The sequence below is a fragment of the Crotalus tigris genome, unplaced genomic scaffold (genome assembly GCF_016545835.1).
Source record: "Crotalus tigris isolate CLP2741 ecotype Arizona unplaced genomic scaffold, ASM1654583v1 scf7180000018670.1062102, whole genome shotgun sequence".
In the NCBI taxonomy this organism is placed as follows: domain Eukaryota; kingdom Metazoa; phylum Chordata; class Lepidosauria; order Squamata; family Viperidae; genus Crotalus; species Crotalus tigris.
The window spans coordinates 430,836-453,169 of record NW_024097136.1 but is presented as its reverse complement, the minus strand read 5'-3'; the positions used below and the strand labels follow the sequence as shown (position 1 = coordinate 453,169).

At 38.9% G+C, this 22,334-nt stretch overlaps 1 protein-coding gene across 2 annotated transcripts in view; it reads right to left on the bottom strand.

Annotated features, from left to right (window-relative positions):
- SCAF11 (SR-related CTD associated factor 11) overlaps positions 1-20,478 on the bottom strand; it is a 103,189-nt gene extending 82,711 nt beyond the window's left edge. Inside the window, exon 1 of one of the 2 annotated variants that reach the window (XM_039355312.1) lies at positions 20,078-20,478. The gene's annotated coding sequence lies outside the window, so the exon portion shown is untranslated. The remainder of the gene's footprint in view (positions 1-20,077) is intronic. The other variant, XM_039355310.1, reaches the window with a different exon arrangement.
- Between the last annotated feature and the right edge of the window lie 1,856 nt (positions 20,479-22,334).

The window sequence follows — 22,334 nt, the reverse complement described above, 5'->3', positions numbered from 1 at the left end:
TACAATAATACCCAACAAAAATAATTGCGGAGTAAACTTTATCTTTTTCCTAAAAATCTTTTGAATATTCCACCAAATCTTAATCCAAAAAGCTTTAATATCTTTACAAGTCCACCAAATATGAAAATAAGTTGCATCTAAATTTCCACATCTCCAACATTTGGGCTGTAATTTCGGATACATGCGGGACAACTTTTGGGGATCCAAATGCCATCTATAAAACATTTTATAAAAATTTTCTCTAAAATTTTGTGCTTGAGTAAATTTTACATTTCTAACTCAAATTGTCTCCCATGTATCCAATAAAATTGGTTCTTGGATATTTTGCGCCCATTTAATCATACAATCTTTAACTAACTCAATTTCAGAGTCCAATTCTATTAAAGCATTATAAATTCTTTTTATATGAAATCGACTTTGATCTTTAATCTGTTTTACCAAATTCACATCCTCTAAAATAATACCAAACTTTTTATCTATATTCCACCTCAATAACAATTGATTATAATGAAACCAAGAATATACAATATTTTCTTGCTTCAACTCAGTTAAAGGCTTTAATTGCCAATGCTGCCCAACCAAACTAAGTAATTCCTTATAAGAAATCCTATCCAAATTCACACCCCTAGATACCCCCTCTATCATGTGTCCTGGAACCCCCCAAATTGGGATTTTATAATTTAACCTATAGTAATACTTTTTCCAGACACGCAGCAAGGCACTTCTCAAAATATGGGAAAACCTGATCCACTTTTTTATCATAAATTAAATATGCGTGCCATCCATATAATAAATCCCATCATCAATAGATAGGATATTCTTATTTGTTGAGCCAATCACTAATCAAGGTTAAAGCCAGTGCATCATAATACAATTTTAAATTCGGTGCCTTTAATCCTCCTCTTTCCCGTGTATCCTGCATAATTTTAAATTTAACTCTCGGCTTTTTCCCTGCCCAAATAAATGTATTAACCCCCTTCTGCCATTATTCCAAATTGGCATCTTTTTTCAAAATAGGTATCATCTGAAATAAAAAAAGAAACTTTGGAAGTATATTCATTTTAACTGCCGAAATTCTCCCCAACAAAGGTAATTGTAATTTTTTCCAATCATTTAAATCCTTTTGCACTTTTACCCATAATATCTCATAATTATTTTTATACAATTTAACATTAGAGGACGTTAAATAAATTCCTAAATATTTGACCTTTCTCACTATTTCAAAACCTGTCAATTTAACTATAATATCCTTTTCCTTCATAGACATATTTTTCGATAATATTTTAGTCTTATTATTATTTACCTTAAACCCAGAAACCTTCCCATACTGACGTAAAATTTCAACCAAATCCCTAACTGAATCTGTCGGTTGAGATAATGTCACAACCAAGTCATCGGCAAAAGCTCTCAACCTATAATCATTCTTATTTATTTTTATTCCCTTTATTCTAGGTGACTCTTGAATTTTAATAAGTAAAATCTCCATGGTTAAAACAAATAACAATAGGGATAAAGGACATCCCTGTCTTGTACCCTTTTCAATTTTAAACCCCCATTAACTATAATTTGTGCAGATTGCTGTTGATATATTGCCTTAAGGGCAAATAAAAATTTATCCCCAAAATTCATTTCCTCTACTACTCTGAGTAAAAACTGCCAATTTAATTGATTAAAGGCTTTTTCAGCATCTAAAAAAATCAAAGCCGCAGGGATTTGATTGTTCTTGTCCAAATACTCAATCAGATTAACAATTTGTCTAACATTATATTTCATATATCTTCCAGATATAAATCCAGATTGATCAGTATGAACCAGTTGCTTCAAAACTCGCATTAATCTATTTGCCAATATTTTTGAGAAAATTTTATAATCTATATTCAAAAGAGATATAGGCCTATAATTTTTGATCCTCCTTCGGAATCAATGACATGAAAGCCCTTCTCCACGATGGAGGTACCTCTGCTCCCAACAGAATATTATTAAAAAGTTCCTTCAATGGTTCTATCATTTCTTCAGATAACATTTTATAATAAATTGCTGTTAATCCATCTGTACCTGGAGCCTTACCAACTTTCAATTGTTTAATTGCCCAAATAATCTCATCAGAAGTAATTAAACCATTAATCTCATCTCTTTGATCAGAAGTAAGTTTAGGGAAATGTGATTCCTGTAAATACTTTTCTATATCTAAAACATGTATGTTTTCACTGGCATATAACTTTGAATAAAAGTCTAAAAAACTCCTTTTAATCAAATTTTGTTGATAAACTTCTTTACCTTTATAATTTATTTTTTCTATAATCCTTGATTTTTGTTTCTTTCGTAGTTGGTAAGCCAACCACCTACCAGGTTTGTTCACATTGCAAAATATGTTATGTTTCATATACTTCAAATTAATTGCAATCTGATCAGCTATTAACATATTAAATTGCTCCTTAAGCAAACTAATAGAAACCTTTAAATTGTTATCCAATGGATTTAAGATAAGAGCCTTTTCCTTAGTTTTAATCTCTGATTCCAACTCTTTACGTTTCTGCACCTGTTTACGTCTATACCAGTGTTTCTCAACCTTGACAATTTTAAGGCATGTGGACTTCAACTCCCAGAATTCCACAGCCAGCGTCCTATACCATTAGCATCGAAGTACCCTTATGCATATTCAAAAGAAAAAAATCCTTTAAATAATCTCTGCATCTCCCTCAAATCTGAATAAATTTTCATTCAATCTCCAAGTCCTTCTATTCCCGTCTTCAGTAGATAACTCCATCCATACAGGACTATGATCTGACAATATTCTTGGGAATATCTTAGCATTCTTCACCCTAGAAAAAAGATCATTAGTAATTAAAAAAAAGTCAATTCTGGAATACGACTGATGCCTGTCCGAAAAGAAGGTAAAGTCTCTTTCTTCCATACTCCGTTCACACCAAATATCTCGAAGTTCCAAATCATCCTTCAAGTCAAAAAAAGCTTTAGGTAATTTTGCATGATTAGGAGATTTAAAAGAACCCTTCTTGTCTTTCTTGAATCTAAAACGCCATTCCAGTCTCCCATCATAATTACTGATTTAAAATCCAATTGAGTTATTTTCTGATGTAACATCTTATAAAAATATTTTTGTTGTTGATTAGGAGCATATAGTCCAATGACAAGACTTCTCTTGCCATTTAATAATAAGTCAATAATAACATATCTTCCTAGTGAGTCAGAATCAATTAACTTTGGTGATAAGTCTTTCCTCACATAAATAACTACACCTGCTTTTTTCTGTGGAGCAGAGGCTGTGAAATGTACTCCCAACCGGGAGTTAATCAATTATTTTTCGTCTTTTAAAGCAATATGAGTCTCTTGCAAACATATAACATCATTCTTATGTTGTTTCAAATAGTAAAATACTTTCTTTCTTTTCTGTGGTGAATTCAAGCCGTTAACATTCCATGCCAGAAACTTTGCTATGTCTCATGGCTTGAAGCCTTTGGAACACTGCATCTAAATCTGCAGTTGAAGACCTCTTCGGTCTTGTTCCTCCCACTGGCTCAGAGGTAGCCATCTGTGTTGTAACACCAGAATCTACCTTTTGTTGTTCTTTTACTCTATGTTTATGAGCTGCACGAGTCATTCTCTGTTCTCTTGGGTCTTCTCTTATCTCCAAACACTGTTGCATAGTTCAACCAACAACTCTTCTCCTGTTGGTGACCTAGCTCCTGCAGCTAACTGTCCTTCAAACTTACTTTCATTTCTTCTAGATCTTGGAGATGGTGGTGCACCTGCTTTCAGCACAGAAACAAAAAAATCTCTTGCTTTTAAAATTGTATTTAATCTATAACGTGTTCCAACATAGTTCACCACTATGTCAATAGGTACATCCCATCTGAATTGAATTTGCCGCTTCTTGAGCTCCTCAGCCAAAAAAGCAAAATCCTTTCTTCTTCTAAGAATTTTGGGAGGTATTTCTTTTAAAATTATGACATCTTGAGCTGCAATTTGAAATCTTTGGTTATAAAAGGCTTGTATAATTTCATTACGAAGTGATCTCCTAGAAAAATAGATAACCACATCTCTTGGTAAATTTCTCTGCTTCGCAATCCACGAATTAACTCTAAAGATTTTTTCAATATCTCTCAACATTTCTTCAATTCCACATCCTAAAATGGATGCCAGTTCTGCAGCAATCTCTTCTTTCAAATTCTTTCACATTCTCCTTCAACCCTCTTATTCTCAAAGCAAACTCCATGTCTCTATATTGTGACATTACAATTTCATTCTGTGCTACATCCACATTATTTTCAACTCTTTCAATTCTTCCTTCCAATCTTTCAACATTTCCAACCACCTCATCCACTCTACCATCCAGCCTTTCTACATGGGCAGCAAGCCCCTTAAGAGCCAACAGAATATCTTCCCTCATCTCATGATTTTTCTCCTCCAAAAGCTCTTCTGTCTCAGATCTGATCTTTTCTACAGCTTTTTCCAAAGAGTCCTGAACCACATTCTGTATATCTTTAAGTGTAAATGCTGGAGGTAGGGAAGGTGGTGGTGGTGGTGGTGGCTTAGATTGCTGTGTAATCTGTGTTACTGGAGAGGAAATTGAAACTTTAGGCAAAGAAGAAATTGCAGGACGTTTTGAAGCCATTTAAAAAAAAGAAAAAGAAAAAAAAAGAAAAAAAGAAATGAAGAATAAAGAAAAGAAAAAAGCCAATTCTTATAACAAGACGAATTAGGAATAATAAAAACAATTCCCCCATTTAAAAAAAAGCAGAGTCAATTATTTTAGCAACTTTGTTGCCAAATAAAAGTGAAAGTTCTTAGACAAAGAAGCAAAATTCCTCCGCAGCAATTCCTCAGCCATTTTTTTCCTTTCACTTTCTTTGTTAACATAATTAACTGGAGAAGGTATTAATTCTTTCTTGAGTTAAAGTAGAAATTCAGTATCACAAATCAAGTCCTCCTGGACAACTCTGTCTGCTTTAAAAGTTACTCACAATTCTCTTTAAGCAGCAGATGTGGAGGCTGCGTCTGGCTTCGTTCCCGGAGAACAAAGGCTTCCTGGAATGCAGAGACTATCCAGACTCCGAAAGAACTTCACCCTTCGTCTCCCCCCCAAAAAAGCTTTGGGAGAATAGAGGAGTTCAATTTCTATCTGGAAATACTCACCTTCCTCCCTTTGCCTGGGAGGAAGGTTCCAAGCCACAAAACAGCTGGTCGTCACTGTCTTGCCAGCTTTTACACATTTCCAAGACAGGAGGCTAAGAAAAAAGCCTCATCGATGCAGCAATACCACAGGAAGTCCTATTTAAAACCACTTCTTATAAAATCAACAATTTCACAGAAAGGGGAAAAAAAGGGGAAAAAGGGAAAGTGACGGCTAATTCCAAAAAAGAAAGATTCTTGGTTTTTAAATAGATAGCCAAAATCTATTACATATTTAAACTTTGTTGCCAAATGTAAGTCTTTGTTAACTCTGTCTTTTCAATCAAAGAAACAAAACTCCAGCGCCATTTTTTCACTTTTACTTTCGATGAAATCGAAAGGGGGAGAATCATTTAACTCTTTTCCTGAGTTAAAGTCCCAAACATTAACAATTCTAATCTCTCCTGGTCAGCTCCGTCTGCTTTTAATGAACTCACAGGTCTCTTTAAGATGCAGATGTGGAAGTGGCATCTTGGTTTGTTCCTGAAAAACAGGACAAAGGCGTCCTGGAATGTGGAGAAAAAAAAGCCTCAGGCTCCGAGAGAGCTCTCACCCTGCAACCTCCAAATAATTAAGGAGGTGCAGGGGAGCTCTAGCTCTACCCGTGCAAGAAGCTCTCCTCCTCCTCCTCTTCTCCAGAGGAAAGAGGTTTCAAGCCACGGAACAGCTGATATTCGCCGTCTCCGCGCGCTTTCACGCGATCCCAAGGCTGACGGCTAAGGAAAAGCCGCCATCGGTGCAGCAGTCGCCACCAGAAGCGAAGTGGAAGCCTTTATCAAACACATCAACTCCAAAACTTCCGGTGGTTAAAGTGGCGATGATGGCGGCTACTTTGTAGCCGTCCTTCTGAGATGGTGTCAGATCCGCGGAGCACAGCGCTCATCAGCTGGCTCGCGGTTCGAAATCCCCTTCCCGGGCGAAGGGAAGGGGTAGAGACTGCATGAATAGAGGTAGAACCTCTTAACCTTCCCTGGATTTTTTTTTAGGGGGGTAGAAAGAGTGCTCCCTCGGAGTTCATTGCCTTCTCCGCCTCTCAGCTGTCTTTGCTTCTTCGGAAGCAAAGCGAAACGCCGCTACCATCTCCGCACTCAAAGCTGCTTGGTGAGTGACTTTTAAAGCGGACAGAACTGTTTAAAGGATTTTACTTAGAATTAGAGATTTATTTTCCTTAATTTTTTCTTTTTAGTATAAGCTGACTTTTCTTTTCTTTTTTTTCACTTTCTTTTTTTTTGGGCGGAAAGTGAGAGTGAAAGTAAAATGGCGTTTTGAAAGTTTTTTTTTCCTATCTCCGGAAAGAAAAGACGGACTGATTGAACCGTATGCTTAACATTGTTTTTTTTCTTAAGCCCTTCTTTTTCTTTTAAAGTGCCTTGGGAGTTTTTATTTTTATTGTATTTTTCCTGGTCTTTTTATTTGTAAGGATTTAAGTACTTTTATTCCCTTTTTTAAGAAGAAAGAAAGATAGTTTAAAATGGCTTCAAAGAGACAACCAGCTTCTATAGTTTCCAAGGTGATTTCTTCTCCTGTTACTGCAACTGTTCAACAACAACTTAAAGTAACACCACCGGTGCAACAACCTAAGGCTATATCTCCACCTTCTCCTCCCCCATCAGGTACATCTGCACAAGATTTTAAGGATATAATGGGAAAGGCTGTGTCTCAATTTAGGGAGGAAGTGAAGCAACTTCTGGAACAGAGCAAATCTGAAACTAAGGAAGAATTGAAGAAGGAAATGAAGGAGCTTTATGTACAGAATAATACTATTTTGAGGGAAGATATAGTCTCAGCTTTATCTGGATTGGCTTCTGTGGTTGTGAAGCTGGACTCCAGAGTGGAAGAAGTCGAAGAAAAAGTAGAATTTTTGGATTATAAATTTCAAGATATGGAAAAAAAAGTGGAAACCTCACAAGATGATATTCTTATGTTTCAGTACAGACAGATGGAACATGCCTTGAGAATCAGAGGCCTTAAAGAAGATAAGAATCAAGATCTGATGGAAATGGTGATCAATGATTTGGCTGTTGTTCTGAATATAGATAAAGATGAATTACGTGGAGAAGTGGAAAAAATCTACAGAGTTAATTCTTGGATTGCGAAACAGAAGAATTTGCCTAGAGATGTGGTGATCTACTTTGCTAAGAAGTCTCTGCGTAATCAGATTTTACAAGCTTTTTATAACAAAAGATTCCCGATTGCTGCTCAAGATATTATTATTTTAAAGGAAATCCCATCCAAAATCTTAAGAAGCAGAAAAGATTTTGCTTTTTTAGCAAATGAACTCAAAGCAAGACTGATTTCATTTAGATGGGAGATTCCGATGGGTATTGTTTTGAGCCATGCGGGGACATGTTATAGACTTAATACAGTTGCTAAAGCTAAAGAATTTTATAATACGGTCCTGGGTGCAGGCTCATCCTCATCTACTCAGAGAGCCTTGAGTGATAAAGAGGTGGAACAGCAGTCTGAGGGATCAGGCTTGATGGCTGCTGGGCAGGCGGAATGGATGCGTCAAGCAGAGGTTAAAGAACAGAGAATGACCAGTGCAGCATATAAACGTAAGGGAAAGGAGCAACAGAAGAAAGAAGCTAAAGAATCTGCTCATCAGATTGTTTCAATGCCGGTGGGAGGAGCAAGACCCAAAAGTTCTGCAACACATTCTTCAGTAGCAGATCTTGAGGGAATCTTCTCCAGGCTCCTGGTTGAGGGAGATGGCAAAGTTCCTGACCTGGAATGTTAACAGTTTAAACATCCCCCAGAAGAGGAAGAAAATCTTTCATTATTTAAAGCAACACAACAATGACATTATTTGTTTGCAGGAAACTCATATTTTACTTAAAGATCAAAAATACTTAGCTAACCTTCGCTTGGGATCTCATTTTATATCTCCTGCCCCTGGGAAAAAAGGGGGGTGTGGTAATTTATGTTAAGCAAAATTTATCAGCTTGTTTGGTAGAATCAGATCCCCAAGGAAGATATGTTATGGTTGAACTTGGTTTATATGGTAAGAAAATACTTATTGTGGGACTGTATGCACCAAACCAGCAACAGGAACAATTTTATAAGTTGTTACATCAGAAAATAACTTTGTTGGACTATAGGTCTGTGATATTAATGGGAGACTGGAATGGTGTTTTAGATACACAAAAGGACAAAAAAGGTTCTTCTATTTTTTTCAAACAGGCTAAACTACCTAAAGCCTTTTTTGAATTGAAAGAAGATTGGGAACTGAGAGACTATTGGCGTGAACGTAATCAAGAGGAAAGAGACTTTACCTTTTTTTCAGACAGACACAAATCCTTTTCAAGGATTGACTTTTTTTTATTACAACAGATTTATATAACAGGGTGAAGAATATTAAAATCTTTCCTAGGACATTGACAGATCATAGCCCAGTTTGGATGGAATTGGTCGCTGAGAAAGAAGAGAGGAGATCCTGGAGGTTGAATGAGAATTTATTTAAACAAGAAAAAAATGTTCAAAAACTAAAGGAATGTTTAAAGGAATATTTTGCTTTAAATATGAATAAGGGAACATCAATGTCAATGGTATGGGATGCAAGTAAAGCCTTTATGCGTGGGATTTTGATAAAAATGAACAATTTTCATACACAGAAGCAGACTCAGAAACGTAAAGAATTAGAAGATGAGATTAAATTAAAAGAGAAGCTTTTAATTTCAAATCCTTCAGATGAAAAGGTGAAAGGAGCTATAGAATTGTTAAAAACACAATTTAATATGTTGATGGCTGATCAAGCTGCAACCAACTTATTGTTCATGAAACAAAATACATTTTGTAATGCTAACAAACCAGGAAGATGGTTGGCTTATCAATTAAGAAAGAAACAGAGACAGAGAATTATAGACAAAATAAATTATAATGGCAAATTGGTTTATCAGAAAGAATTGATAAAGAAATCTTTCTTAGATTATCAAAAATTATATAAGAGTACTAATGTACAAACTACAGATATAAACAATTACTTAAGTAAAGCTAATTTTCCTAAATTAACAGAAGATCAGAAAAAAGAGATTAATGGTTTAATTACCAATGAGGAAGTTGTGACAGTTATTAAGCAATTGAAATTAGGCAAGGCGCCGGGTACGGATGGTTTGACGTCTATTTATTATAAAACTTTAGTAGAAGAGATGACCCAACCGTTATGTGAGCTTTTTAATAATATATTACGGGGCTTAGAGATCCCTCCGTCATGGCGTAATGCTTTTATATCTTTGATTCCAAAAGAGGACCAAGATCTCACCTTGCCTAAGAACTATAGGCCTATATCTCTTTTAAATGTGGATTATAAAATTTTTGCAAAAATTATAGCCAATAGGTTCATGGGGGTTTGGCAGCAGCTTATACATAAGGACCAATCGGGTTTTATAACTGGAAGGTATATGAAAAATAATGTTAGACAAATTATTAATTTATTAGAATATTTAGATAAAAACAACCAAGTCCCTGCAGGGCTGATATTTTTGGATGCTGAAAAAGCCTTTGACCAGTTGAATTGGCAGTTTATGTTATGTTTAATTAAGGAGATGAATTTTGGACAAAATATATTACAAGTTTTATCTAATATATATCAAAAACAGACTGCTCAACTTATTGTAAATGGGGGTTTATCAGAGGTTTTTACAATAGAAAAAGGTACAAGACAGGGATGTCCATTATCTCCGTTATTGTTTGTCTTAACATTGGAAATTTTGTTAATTAAAATTCGGGAGTCTCAAGAAATAAAAGGAATAGAAATTAATAAAAAAGAATATAAGTTAAGAGCTTTTGCAGATGACTTGGTTGTTACTTTGTATCAACCTACTTATCCGGTAGTTAAATTATTACAACTGATTCAGCAATATGGGTGCGTTTCGGGCTTTAAAATTAATAATAATAAGACCAAAATATTACCAAAAAATATGACTAATTGTGATAAACAGACTTTGGTCAATTTAACAGATTTTGAAGTTGTTGACAAGGTAAAATATTTGGGGGTTACACTATCTGCTTCTAATGCAAAACTGTATAAAAATAATTATGAAAAGTTGTGGATTGGGGTACAGAAGGATTTAATGAATTGGAATAATTTACAGTTATCTCTTATGGGTAGAATTGCAGTTATTAAAATGAATGTTCTGCCAAAGTTTCTTTTTTTGTTTCAAATGTTACCCATTTTAAAGAATGAACTTAACCTAAATGAATGGCAGAAAGGTATTAACAAATTTATTTGGGCAGGGAAAAAACCAAGGGTAAACTTAAAATTATGCAAGATTTCCGTGAGAGAGGTGGACTCAAGGTACCAAATTTGAAATTGTATTATGATGCGGTGGTACTAACATTGATTAGTGATTGGGTGAATTTAACAAATGTAGAAATACTCCATTTGGAAGGCTGGGATTTACTTTTTGGATGGCATGCCTATTTAATTTTTAATAAAAAAATGGACCGGGTTTTTAAATCTCATATTATAAGAATTTCTTTGCTTAGGGTGTGGAGGAAATATTATAGAAGTGATTTTAAAATACCATTATGGGCCATACCTTGGCATGCGATAGAGGGAATAAAGAAAGGAGTCAAGATGGATACGGTTTCTTATATACAATTACTTAGATGGGATGGTCAAAATTGGCAGTTAAAATCTTTGGAAGATTTAACACATGAAAATCTTACTTATTCATGGTTTCAATATAGACAAATAGTGGATAGATGGAAGACGGATTGTAATATGGGATGGCTTAGAGAAGATGAAAATCTCATCAAACAAGTAAGGGATCAAAGACCAACCCATATCAAGAGGGTTTATGGGGTTTTAGTGGAAATGGATTCAGAATCTGAATTAATTAAAGATTGTATGATTAAATGGGCACAAAATATTGGTGAATCAATTTCACTGGATACTTGGGAATTTATTTGGGTGAGGAATGTTAAATTCACACAAGCACAGAACTTAAGAGAGAATTTTTATAAAATGTTTTATAGATGGCACCTTGATCCAAAGAAAATGTCCATTATGTACCCTGATCTACAGCCTAAATGTTGGAGATGTGGTTGTTTGGACGCTACTTATTTTCATATTTGGTGGTCGTGCAAAAATATAAAAGCCTTTTGGATTAAGATATGGTGGAATATTCAAAGAATTTTTAGAAGGAGGGTAAAATTTACTCCGCAATTATTTTTATTAGGTATTATTACTGACTGTGATGCTAAGGAAGTTATACTGATGCTAAATTTGATCACAGCCACTAGGCTGTTACTTGGACAATATTGGAAGAAGGATTCTTTGCCTACCTTACAAGAGTGGTTTTATAAAGTTTCGTATTTGGCAGAAATGGCAAAGATTACGGCTTTCTTAAAGGAGCAATCTCAAGAGAAATTTTTTGTTGTATGGGAAAAATGGATAAATTTTATTCAACACAATTTGAATATGTAAAATTATCTAGCTTTTTCATAATTTGTATTAATTGCTTTTTTCTTTTTTTTTCTTTTGTTTCCGTCTTATGAACTTTTATTTTTTTTATTTTTTCTTCTTTCTTTTTTTCTCTTTCCTTTTTCTTTTTTCTCTCTTTTTTAAGTATTTTTTCTTTTTTTTCTTAATGCTTATATCATATATATATTATTATTAATTATTTTATAAGTTGTAAATGTTGTTTAAGTTTTTTTAAAAAAATTTTTTTTAAATAAGCCTATATTCAGTTCTGGGAAGTTCGGGGAGGGGGGAGGGAGGGGTGGGTTTGGGAGGGATTGGGTGAGGGTTGTTATTTGTAAAACTTTTAAAAAATTTTCAATAAAAAAAACACATCAACTCTGTGGACAAATACATTAAGTTCACACGGGAAGATGCTAAGGAAAACAATCTGGCTTTCCTGGACTGTGCAGTACACATTAAGAAAGACAGAAGCCTTAACACTGAAGTTTATGGGAAATCTCCACACAGCAATCAGTATTTACATTTTGATTCTCACCATCCACTTTAGCAAAAAATGGGAGTGATCAGAACCTTATACCACCAGGCTGAAAGCTTACCTATCAGTAAAGAGGAAAAAGAAAAAGAACTAAACACATCAAGGAATCCTTCAGAAGTTGTAGTTATCTTAATTGGGCCTTCATCAAATCCCCCCCCCCAAAAAAGAGTTCCTGCGTTACAGACAAGAAGAGAACAAATGTAGCAAAGTTGTCATTCCATACATTGCAGGAATATCTGAAAAGCTCAGGAGGACTTTCAACCAACACAACATACATGTGTAAGGACCCACCCCACTTTGCATCTTAAGAAGACAGAACTCTTGGAATAATTCTTCCAACAGGAATCCTTTATTAAGAGAAAATGGTTGCAGGCGTTCTAGACAGGACTTGGGGTCTAAGCTCTCCAATTCAAGGTTTCAAGGGTTTCCCCAGTAGCCCCACCCAATCAACCCCCTCTTTCAGCGATAGTCTCAGGCATTACACTTCCACCCCCTTTTCATTACTGCCTGGCTGGATGGAGACTTCAAAGAAACTACATGAAAGGAAAACGGCCCCATTCTTATGGTTAGTTCTTTTGCAATACAGACATTCAGTTCCTTAGAAGTATACTGAAGGAAGTGAGGGCCATAAAGCCCCTTTGTTCTCCCCCTTCTCTCCCTCTTATGGCAGAATCCAGAGAAGGCAGAATTGGGGTTTTCTATATTTCATAACTAAAGATGAAATATAATTGGATTCTGACATCCGGCTTGGGTTCTTGTGGTTAGTGGTGCTGCCAGTTGTGACTCTGCCATTATTGGTCTAGAGTCTGTGGTTCGTGCGCTGTTATATTGAGGCATGCGAAGTTCTTTCTTCCTGGTAAATGTTTGAGCTTAAATTGGAACTGGTGAAAATGCTGGGACCAGCGGGCTTGTTTGGGATTGAGTTTCCTGGATGGTTTCAGGGCTTCCAAATTTTTGTGATCAGTCCACACCTGGAAGTAGATTTTGTTGCCTTTCAGGAACTGTCGCCACGTGAGTAATGCCCAACGTATCCCATAAGCCTCCTTCTCCCATACAGGCCAGCGCTGTTCTGTTTCCGTGAGTTTCTTGGAGGTATATGCACAGGGTTGCAATACTCCATCATCATTTTCTTGTAATAGAACAGCCCCCACTGCCACATCACTTGCATCTGCCTGTATTACGAAGGGCTTGTCCATGTCTGGGTGCCTTAGTACTGGTTCGGCAGAAAAAAGTCTCTTTAGTCTCTCAAACGCTCCTTGGCACTCCATTGTCCATGTTAGTGGCTGGCTAGGTTTTACTGAGGATGCTCCCTTCGTTTTCAGTAAGTTAGTGAGGGGCAAGGCTATCTGGGCAAATGAGGGGATGAATTGGCGGTAAAAGTTTGCAAAGCCCAGGAAACTTTGTAGTTGCTTTCTTGTGCGGGGTGGTGCCCAATCTAATACTGCTTTGACCTTCTCTGGGTCCATTTCAATGCCCTGGGGGGATATGCGATAACCTAGGTAGTCTATCCTTTCCTGGTGGAATTCGCATTTTGAGAGTTTGGCATATAGGTGGGCGGCTCACAGCTTCTTTAAAACCACTCTGACAAGGTTGACATGTTCCTCTTTTGTTTCAGTGAAGATAAGAATGTCGTCCAAGTAAACAAGGACCCCCTTAAATAGGTGCTCCTTTAGAACGTTATTGATTAATTGCATAAAGACTGCAGGGCCCCCTTGTAATCCAAATGGCAAGACTTTGAATTGATAGCACCCCATGGGGCAGTTAAATGCAGTCTTCCATTCATCCCCTTCCTTAATTCTCACACGATAGTAAGCTTCCCTTAGGTCTAGTTTAGAAAAAATTTCCCTTTCGATAGGTGTGACAGCATGTCTTTCATGAGGGGCAGAGGGTATAGGTTGCTTTCACTGATTGTATTCAGGGCCCTATAATCCACGCATAAACGTAAAGAGCCATCCTTCTTCTCTCTAAAAAGGACCGGGGCAGCCACTTTAGGCTTGGCTGGCTCAATGAAACCTCTCTCTAAGTTTTTTTTTTATGAATCTTTCCATTTCCTCCTTCTCCTTTGGGCTCATGGAGTATAATCTGGGCTTCGGGAGTTTTGCCCCAGGTTTGAATTCAATGGTACAGTCTTTGGGTCAATGGAGGGGGAGCTCATTCGCCCTCTCCTCACTGAAAACTTCAGCAAGGTCTCTATATTCCTCTGGTATTTCTGTTAATCTTTTTTCCTCTCCTATGGATGCTTTTTCTATTCTTGATTCTGGTAGCCCCCCTTGGGATTTTAAGTCCATAGGGTCCCCCTTCGGGAATTTGATTTCTCTCATCCTCCAATTTACCCGGGGTTCCATTTTTTTAACCATTCCAGCCCTAGGATCATTGGGCATTCCATGCCTGGGGTCACCACAAACGTTTTGTCCTCCTCATGTTTGCCCAGGGAGAGGTGTATTGGTAGAGTGGCTAGGGTAGCTGGCACCCCCCCTGCTATGGATCCATCTAACTGGCCAAATGAGATTGGTTGTTCCAGTTTCCTCGATGGGATGCCCAGATTACCCACTAGTGTTGGGCTAATGAGGCAGCGGGTACAGCCAGAGTCTATTAAGGTTTTCACCTTCACAGCTTCGGGCATGGGGGGGATTAATAGTCACTGTCTTGAGGATGGGTGTAATGTGTCCACTTACCAGGGGTTCGCCCTCCGAGCTGTCATCTGAGGCATCCACCGGCCCTGTGGTGTAGGCTGGAGTTCTTTCCCCTTGGTGAGCAGAAGTGGGGGGTTCCGCAATTTCCATCATTCTCATGGCAGTTTCTTTTGGCTTAGCTGAAGACTTTCCGGATTTGTTGATTGGGGATCTGTCTGGGTTGTGCTGGGGGGCCTTTGAGCGGCATTCTACAGCTCGATGCCCTTCTCTTCTGCACTTGAAACACCCAATTTGCTTCTTGGCTGTAGCCGATGATTTCACCAGTTCGTGTGTCAGCTCAGGCGGGGGGCGGCTCCATTGTTTTCCTCGGCGGTGTCTCTTCAATATGTCGATCTCTGCTTCCTCTGTCAAGATGTACCATTCCTCAAGTTGGTGTGGGTCCCCTCGGGGCAGGCAGGCGTCATATAGATCATAATTTAGTCCGTCTTTGAAATGGCTAAGGAGGATGTATTCTGGCCAATTCAGTTTCCTGGCAATGGCCCGGAAATCTTGTGTATATTCAGCCACCGGGTGTTTGCCTTGCCTCATCGTTTTTATCCTTTCACGGGCTTTGTGATCAGCCAGGGGGGCTTGAAATCGTCTTCTCAGAGAGGACATGAAACGGTTGAAGTTACTGAGTTCTGGGGCATTGGAGTCATGCAAGTTCACTACCCAATCCGCAGCCGGTCCATCCAGGGCAGATTGCACGATACGGATGCGGGCTTTGTCGCTGGGAATGTCCTGCCCGTATTCCTCCATGTAGCTGAGGACTTGGGTTAGGAAAAACCCCAAGCGTGTTGGCTCCCCTTTGAATTTCACCTCCAACGGCGGACGTCTTGGAATGGATCGGTGCCTCCGTTGTTGGTGGTAGTGTCTTCCATCCAGATTGCCATCTGTGGTCCGGTAGGGGGTGGGGACTACTGGATCAGTAGATGTCCCCGGGGTTGCAGGTTCCACGTCCCCTTGGTGTCACTCCCTTTGCGGCTCCAGGAGCTGGGGTGGCCGTAGGGCTCAGGATTCTCCTCTCTTAGGGAGCTGAGAGTTCTCTTCATCAGGTCAATAGCTTTCTCTAGGATCCAGTCCGAGTACGGTGCCCAGCTTTCTCCCTCTTCACCTGCATGCAGGGATTTCTCCATCTCCTGCTTCCATTCTGGTTGCTTGGTCCCCCGTCTCAGGGTCATCTTTCTTGATTCCTTTCCCCACTCACTTTTCTTTCCAACGCCCATTGACCAGCGAGGCTTGTGGTCCCGTGTCTCCACCACTTCTTCTCCTGAGGAATCTGACCTCTCGGATCCCAACATCTGTCAAGGTTCCAATTTGGTCAGCAGCTCTCTTTCCAGGGAGTTTTCCCCCTCTCTTGCTCCATTGTCTGAAATGGTAAATTTTTGCAAAATCCCCCGGCAAGGGTCTCCCTTCCAGGTGGATTAATTTTGCAAGTCCTGTCTAATGTAAGGACCCACCCCACTTTGCATCTTAAGAAGACAGAACTCTTGGAATAATTCTTCCAACAGGAATCCTTTATTAAGAGAAAATGGTTGCAGGCGTTCTAGACAGGACTTGGGGTCCAAGCTCTCCAATTCAAGGTTTTAAGGGTTTCCCCAGTAGCCCCACCCAATCAACCCCCTCTTTCAGCGACAGTCTCAGGCATTACACTTCCACCCCCTTTTCATTACTGCCCGGCTGGATGGAGACTTCAAAGAAACTACATGAAAGGAAAACGGCCCCATTCTTATGGTTAGTTCTTTTGCAATACAGACATTCAGTTCCTTAGAAGTATACTGAAGGAAGTGAGGGCCATAAAGCCCCTTTGTTCTCTCCCTTCTCTCCCTCTTATGGCAGAATCCAGAGAAGGCAGAATTGGGGTTTTCTATATTTGATAACTAAAGATGAAATATAATTGGATTCTGACACATGTATACTTTAAACCCACAATACACTAAGGCAGAAGCTTGTCCATCCCAAGGATAAACATCCAGGTATAAACTGAGCAATGTGATATATGAAATACAATGCAGTGAGACACGTGCAGATCTGTACATTGATGAAATAAATCAACCACTTCACAAATGCATGGCACAACATAGATCAAACCCATTAGGATAAGATTCAGCGGTCCATCTGCATTTGAAAGACAAAAATCACTCTTTTGAAGATAGCAAAGTCCATATTTTGGATAGAGAAGACCATTGATTTGAAAGAGGGGTAAAAGAATCCATCTATGTTAGAAATGAACACCCCTCCCTCAACAGAGGGACAGGAATAAGACATCACCTATTTCCAGTTTACAACATAGCCCTTGCAGCAGTTCCAAGATTCCACAACCAATTGCACTGATTCAGGTGATTCAGGTAACCCTAAGGGCACAGACAAATCTCCAAGTGGCCTCAGCAGCTCTCAGAAAGTACTAACGACCATATGATTGCAAAGAAATACAATCATTCCATCCTGCCCCTACCATCTTATCAGAACCTATCCTTCCATCCCCCCACCATCCAGTCTAAAACTGTCAGTATCTGTCCTTCCATCCCCCATCAGAAATGCTGAAACTTCTTGGATGAAAAAAGAAACGTTTTCTTCTTCTTCCTCAAAGAAAAAAGTCCAGTTGCATTTTGAAGAAAAAAGCATCATAGAGACAACCGTGACCTGGATGACTGAGAATCTCCACAGACATATAACTTTTTAGTGATTTCATTGGGTTGCATCCAGGAATCTGTGAACATAAGACAGTATATGGATACTGGTGACAAATATACTGAGCCAAAGATAAAAGTTTGGTATAACACATAGCAAAAATTACAAACAAACTATTATGTGCCAGACCCAACCAGCATGTTGCTGAAAATATTATTGGATGCATAAAGACTGACCAAAACAGAAGGGTTTCCCTTCTGAGAATCACCCTAACTCAGTGAAATGGCTTCTATCACTGAATAAACCAGTGGTTCTCAACCTGTGGGTCGGGACCCCATTTGGGGTCAAATGACCATTTCACGGGGGTCACCAAACCATGCTGTCCGCCATTTTTTTCCCTTTTCCCTAGCTGTCCTACTCCCTCTTATTGGTGGCCACACCCACTTGGGGGTCACCACAACATGGGGAGCTGTATTATGGGGTCACGGCATTAGAAAGGTTGAGAATCACTGATCTAAACACTGGCCAATTTTCCTTGATCTTCTACAGGTAGTCCTTGACATAAAACAGTTCATTTAGTGACCATTCAAAGTTATAACGGCACTAAAAAAAGTGATTTATGAGTATTTTCACACTTATGACCTTCGCAGCATCCCTATGTACGGATGCTTGGCAAGTGGTTCATATTTATGATCGTTGCTGTGTCCCAAGGTCACATGATCACCTTTTGCAACCTTTTGACAAGCAAAATCAATGCGGAAGCCAGATTCACTTAACAAAGTCTGGTACTAACTTATCAACTGCAGTAATTCACTTAACAACTGAGGCAAGAAAGGTCGTAAAATGGGGCAAAACTCATTTAACAAATGTGTAAATGAGGTCAAGAGACAAAATAGTGCACCAAGAAGCCTGTATGCAAATTTGAAGGGTTCCTCTTCTCCATATTTTGAAGTTCACTTATTCCTACCACTGTTATGTGGCTACCATAGTTAGAAGAATTCATAACAATATTTGCTTTGTTGCTGATATTCAGATAAGAATATAATTAGAACAGCTCTGGAAATACTATGGATGTTGAGAGATATAAATCAAATATATCAAACTGGGAAATTCTGCAAGAGTAATTCCTATCACATAAATTACCATTGTGTAAATGTCTATCTGTACATGTTTAGAAATCACTCTGAACAGGAAGATTTATACCATTAATCTGTACTCATCCAAGAAACGCGTGAAAATTTAATTTCATTATTTGAACTAGACAATTAGACTTCAAGTGGCTTACAATGCTTGCATGCTTACAGCATACAAATTAACTGAGCAAACCACGATTCTCTGCTGCCCTTATCTGAACCTGAAAGACTCAAAATATCTGAACTGACATCTTTCATATATAATCTTCAATACAGCAAGATCAATAATGTCACTGTGTTGTGTTCTAAATTTCCTATAATAAAAACACTTGGATTGTCATGCAAATCACATCCTATACATCAGGGAATCTATGCTTATATATGCTAAATATTTACATTAATTGAGAATCAGTTCTCTGTAACAGAAATATTTCAAGAAAAAGAAACTGAAAGTTCACTATCACTTTTCTTATACCCTTTTACAGTCAAAACTACTGAATGTCATTCTTTAATATTATTATCTCCTGGATCTTCCTCTCAGGCTTACTGGCTTACTTTGTCCCATCAAATAATGGAAACACTATCCAGCAATTCTTTAGATGAAGGTAAAGAATATATTCTGCATTCTCTAAAGCGTAACATTCATTATCCTTTCAAAACAGAGATCATTTCTTGTGAATTGAATAACTGCTATCCATGCTGATAGGGATAAAATACGGATACAGCATTTCTCTCTCCAGATTTGAAATTAAGACTTGAAGGATCTGCATAACCTTTCTCTTTTAGTCTCAAAGGTGCTTTTTCAAAGGTAACTGGCCTATTTTTCCTTGAGAAAGAACACATTTTGCTTCTCATCCAAGAAACTTCATCAGTTGTGACTGTTCTAATGAAGGTTCTTGGATGACAAGCAAAACGTCTTAGGCCAGTTGCCTTTTGAAAAAACACCTTTGAGACAACTATAACCTGGATGACTGAGAATTTCCATAGCCTTTCTCCTTTAGCCACCTCATAGAACCCATTTTCAGAACTCAATCTTCGCAAACATACTACTGTTGTACAAAATCAGGGTGACTGCATGCAACCAGTAGTAAACAAAAGGCTATCTTAAACACTTCACTAGAACCAGTTACCACCGTCGCTCTCAAATACTCTCAAGTATCCAAGGTCAGTCTCGCATCTGATTGAACCCATCCGCCCCGGCAGTCTGCGCGTAACCTTCGTCAAACGAACAAAATCTTCGCCGACAGTGTCGATGGGATAAGACTGTTACCAACAACGCCGTTTTCCAGAAATGGCGCTTTTCAAAGATCTGAACGAGACTATCTGACGACTCTCCACGCCTCGGAGACTCTCCGGATCGAGCTGAGGCCTAGTTTCCCCCAAGTCTGTCCACCAGAAACGGCGAAGTCGCAGGCTTCGGGACATAGCCTTTGTCTCCCTTTCACTGCAGCACACGAATACACTCACCGCCCCCCCCCCATCGAGCCTTTACCTCTCTCCGTCACGAACACGGAAGCCGTCTCACTAGACGGCACCTCTGAACGAGCGAAGCAAACGGCCAGTCTTCGTTAGTGCGGCATCGACGTAAGAGATTCTGGGCCGCGGTGGTCTCCTTGGCGCCCTACGATCTCCGGGAAAAAGACCTCGCGCGGCAGCAGGAAAGAAAGCAGGCCGCTCCCCCAGCGCGTTCGCTACAGATCCCGCTCCCGTAGTCACATGTCCGTCGGCTGCAACTGTAAGCCGAGAGCAAAACCTCCCACTGCTCTGGAAAAAAGACAGATCAGCGATACCACCCAATCAGATTTCGAAGGAGAAGAACAACGTGACCGGCTGGCAGGCGCGCGACGCTACCTGCCAACCAGACAGACAACCGGCCCCTGTTGCCCAGAGGCATTCTGGGAAGGTCCTCCAGGCGCCTGGCGGCGATGAGGCGGAAGACTTGGGCAGCGGCAACCGCAGAGCGTACTCTCCAGCGCCCCCAGCGGCAAGAAAGGAGGACTGTGTCCCCTAAATCCCGGGTTAACCATGTCTTCAGCAAGTGGCCCGGCGCTCATCCGACCTCAGTTGATCTCGAAAAACGTAGCGGGATCAGTGGAATCCGGGGTGAAGGTTAGGTTACCGACTTCGAAGCAGCAGCAAACAACTTTCTGTCCCGCGGCCTTAAAAACGGCGCGGGCAGGTCTCCCTAATCCCCCAGGGGTTGATTCCAAATTGAAGATGTTATTTTCTCATCTGACTGGTTACTGAACGGGTCTTCCCCAATCTTGAGTTAGTTTGGGCTCTGATTCGTATCATTGCCACGTAGCTTGAACCATCGGCGGGAAAACGCTGCTCCGAAGCTTTAACCAACGTTTAATGCCTTGTTTCAATTGATTTGAAAGAGATAGTTCCGTCAGTTTAAGATAGTGAGAGAGATTGAGCTGAAAGGGAGTGACCGGTGAACCCTTGGCGGAGGAGCGAATTTGCATTTGGGTCTCCCGTGTCTATGTGTGATGCTATCCCTTAATTAACATCACACTTTTATTGAGAAGTCATTGCCAACCTTCCTTCTCTCCCAAGTTCTTAGGGAGAGAAGAAAATACTAGCTGCTGTCGTAACATGATTTCATGTCCCATGTGTTTTTACCCAGGAAAGACTGATGTTTTTGTTTTTGTCAAGAAGGGTAATGTGCCCAGCTAGCTTTAAGGACAGCAAGGCTTCTATTGTTGCTGGCGCTTCCAGTTACAAAATACCAAAATAGGGAGCTGATGAACTGAAAAACTAGTTCAAACAGAGATCTGACAATCCCAACAAAAGAATCTGCTGCTTAGATTGTGATGTATTATTAAACTGTGATTTGTTTGGCCATAGATTGCTGAACAAGGCTCAATGGTTGGATTCACACTTTATGCTTATTATTGCATTGTGAGATGTAATTCAATTTACTGATTACAGAAAATAAAAGAGTTGAAAAAAATCCTATAACCAATTTATAATAATCTATACTAGTAGAAATTCTAAAAAAATATCTGATGACACATTTAATAAATGTGCAGGCAAGTATTTGCAGAGGATATCCTGGCTAGGTTTTCATATGGTCTTCTTTTTGTTTTGGCTTAATATGAAGGATGAACCCAATTACTTGTCAAAATCAAGATTAGTGATGTAATACAATGTGTGAACACAGCAACTATGGTAAGCAAATCTGGATTCATTAACTATGTCAATTTACTTTAGAAGATTGTTATTAATCAGTGAAAATTAATACTAGATAGTGCAATCCTATAGAAAGCTTACTGCTTTTGTCAAAATCACACCATCAGCTCCAGCTCTTTTATAAGTAAACATCTGTGATCAGAATGATGCAACAACAGCACAACATTGCTTTGCTATCTCTTGACCCTTGCCCTCCTCCACTGACAGTCCTGTAAAGATGTATGAAATACATGTTTAGATGTACAGGTGCTATTGAATTGAGCAAGTCTTATTCTTAGAGAAATATTTTTTCTTTTCTTTCAAGAAATCCCACTATGTTCAAAGAAATTATTCTAAATTAGCAAGTTTCAGACCGAGATGTTGAAGTATAATTCTGTATTTACTTGGAATGTATCCCATTTAGCTCAATAGTATTCACTAATTTGTAAAAGTACCAAAGAATGCAACCTTAGGTGACGTAGCATTTTTCTGGGCATATATTTCACAGTGCTTAATGGGACTGCTACATAGCAAGCTGTTGGTTTGCCTTGTCAGACAGGAAATCATTAGGTAGT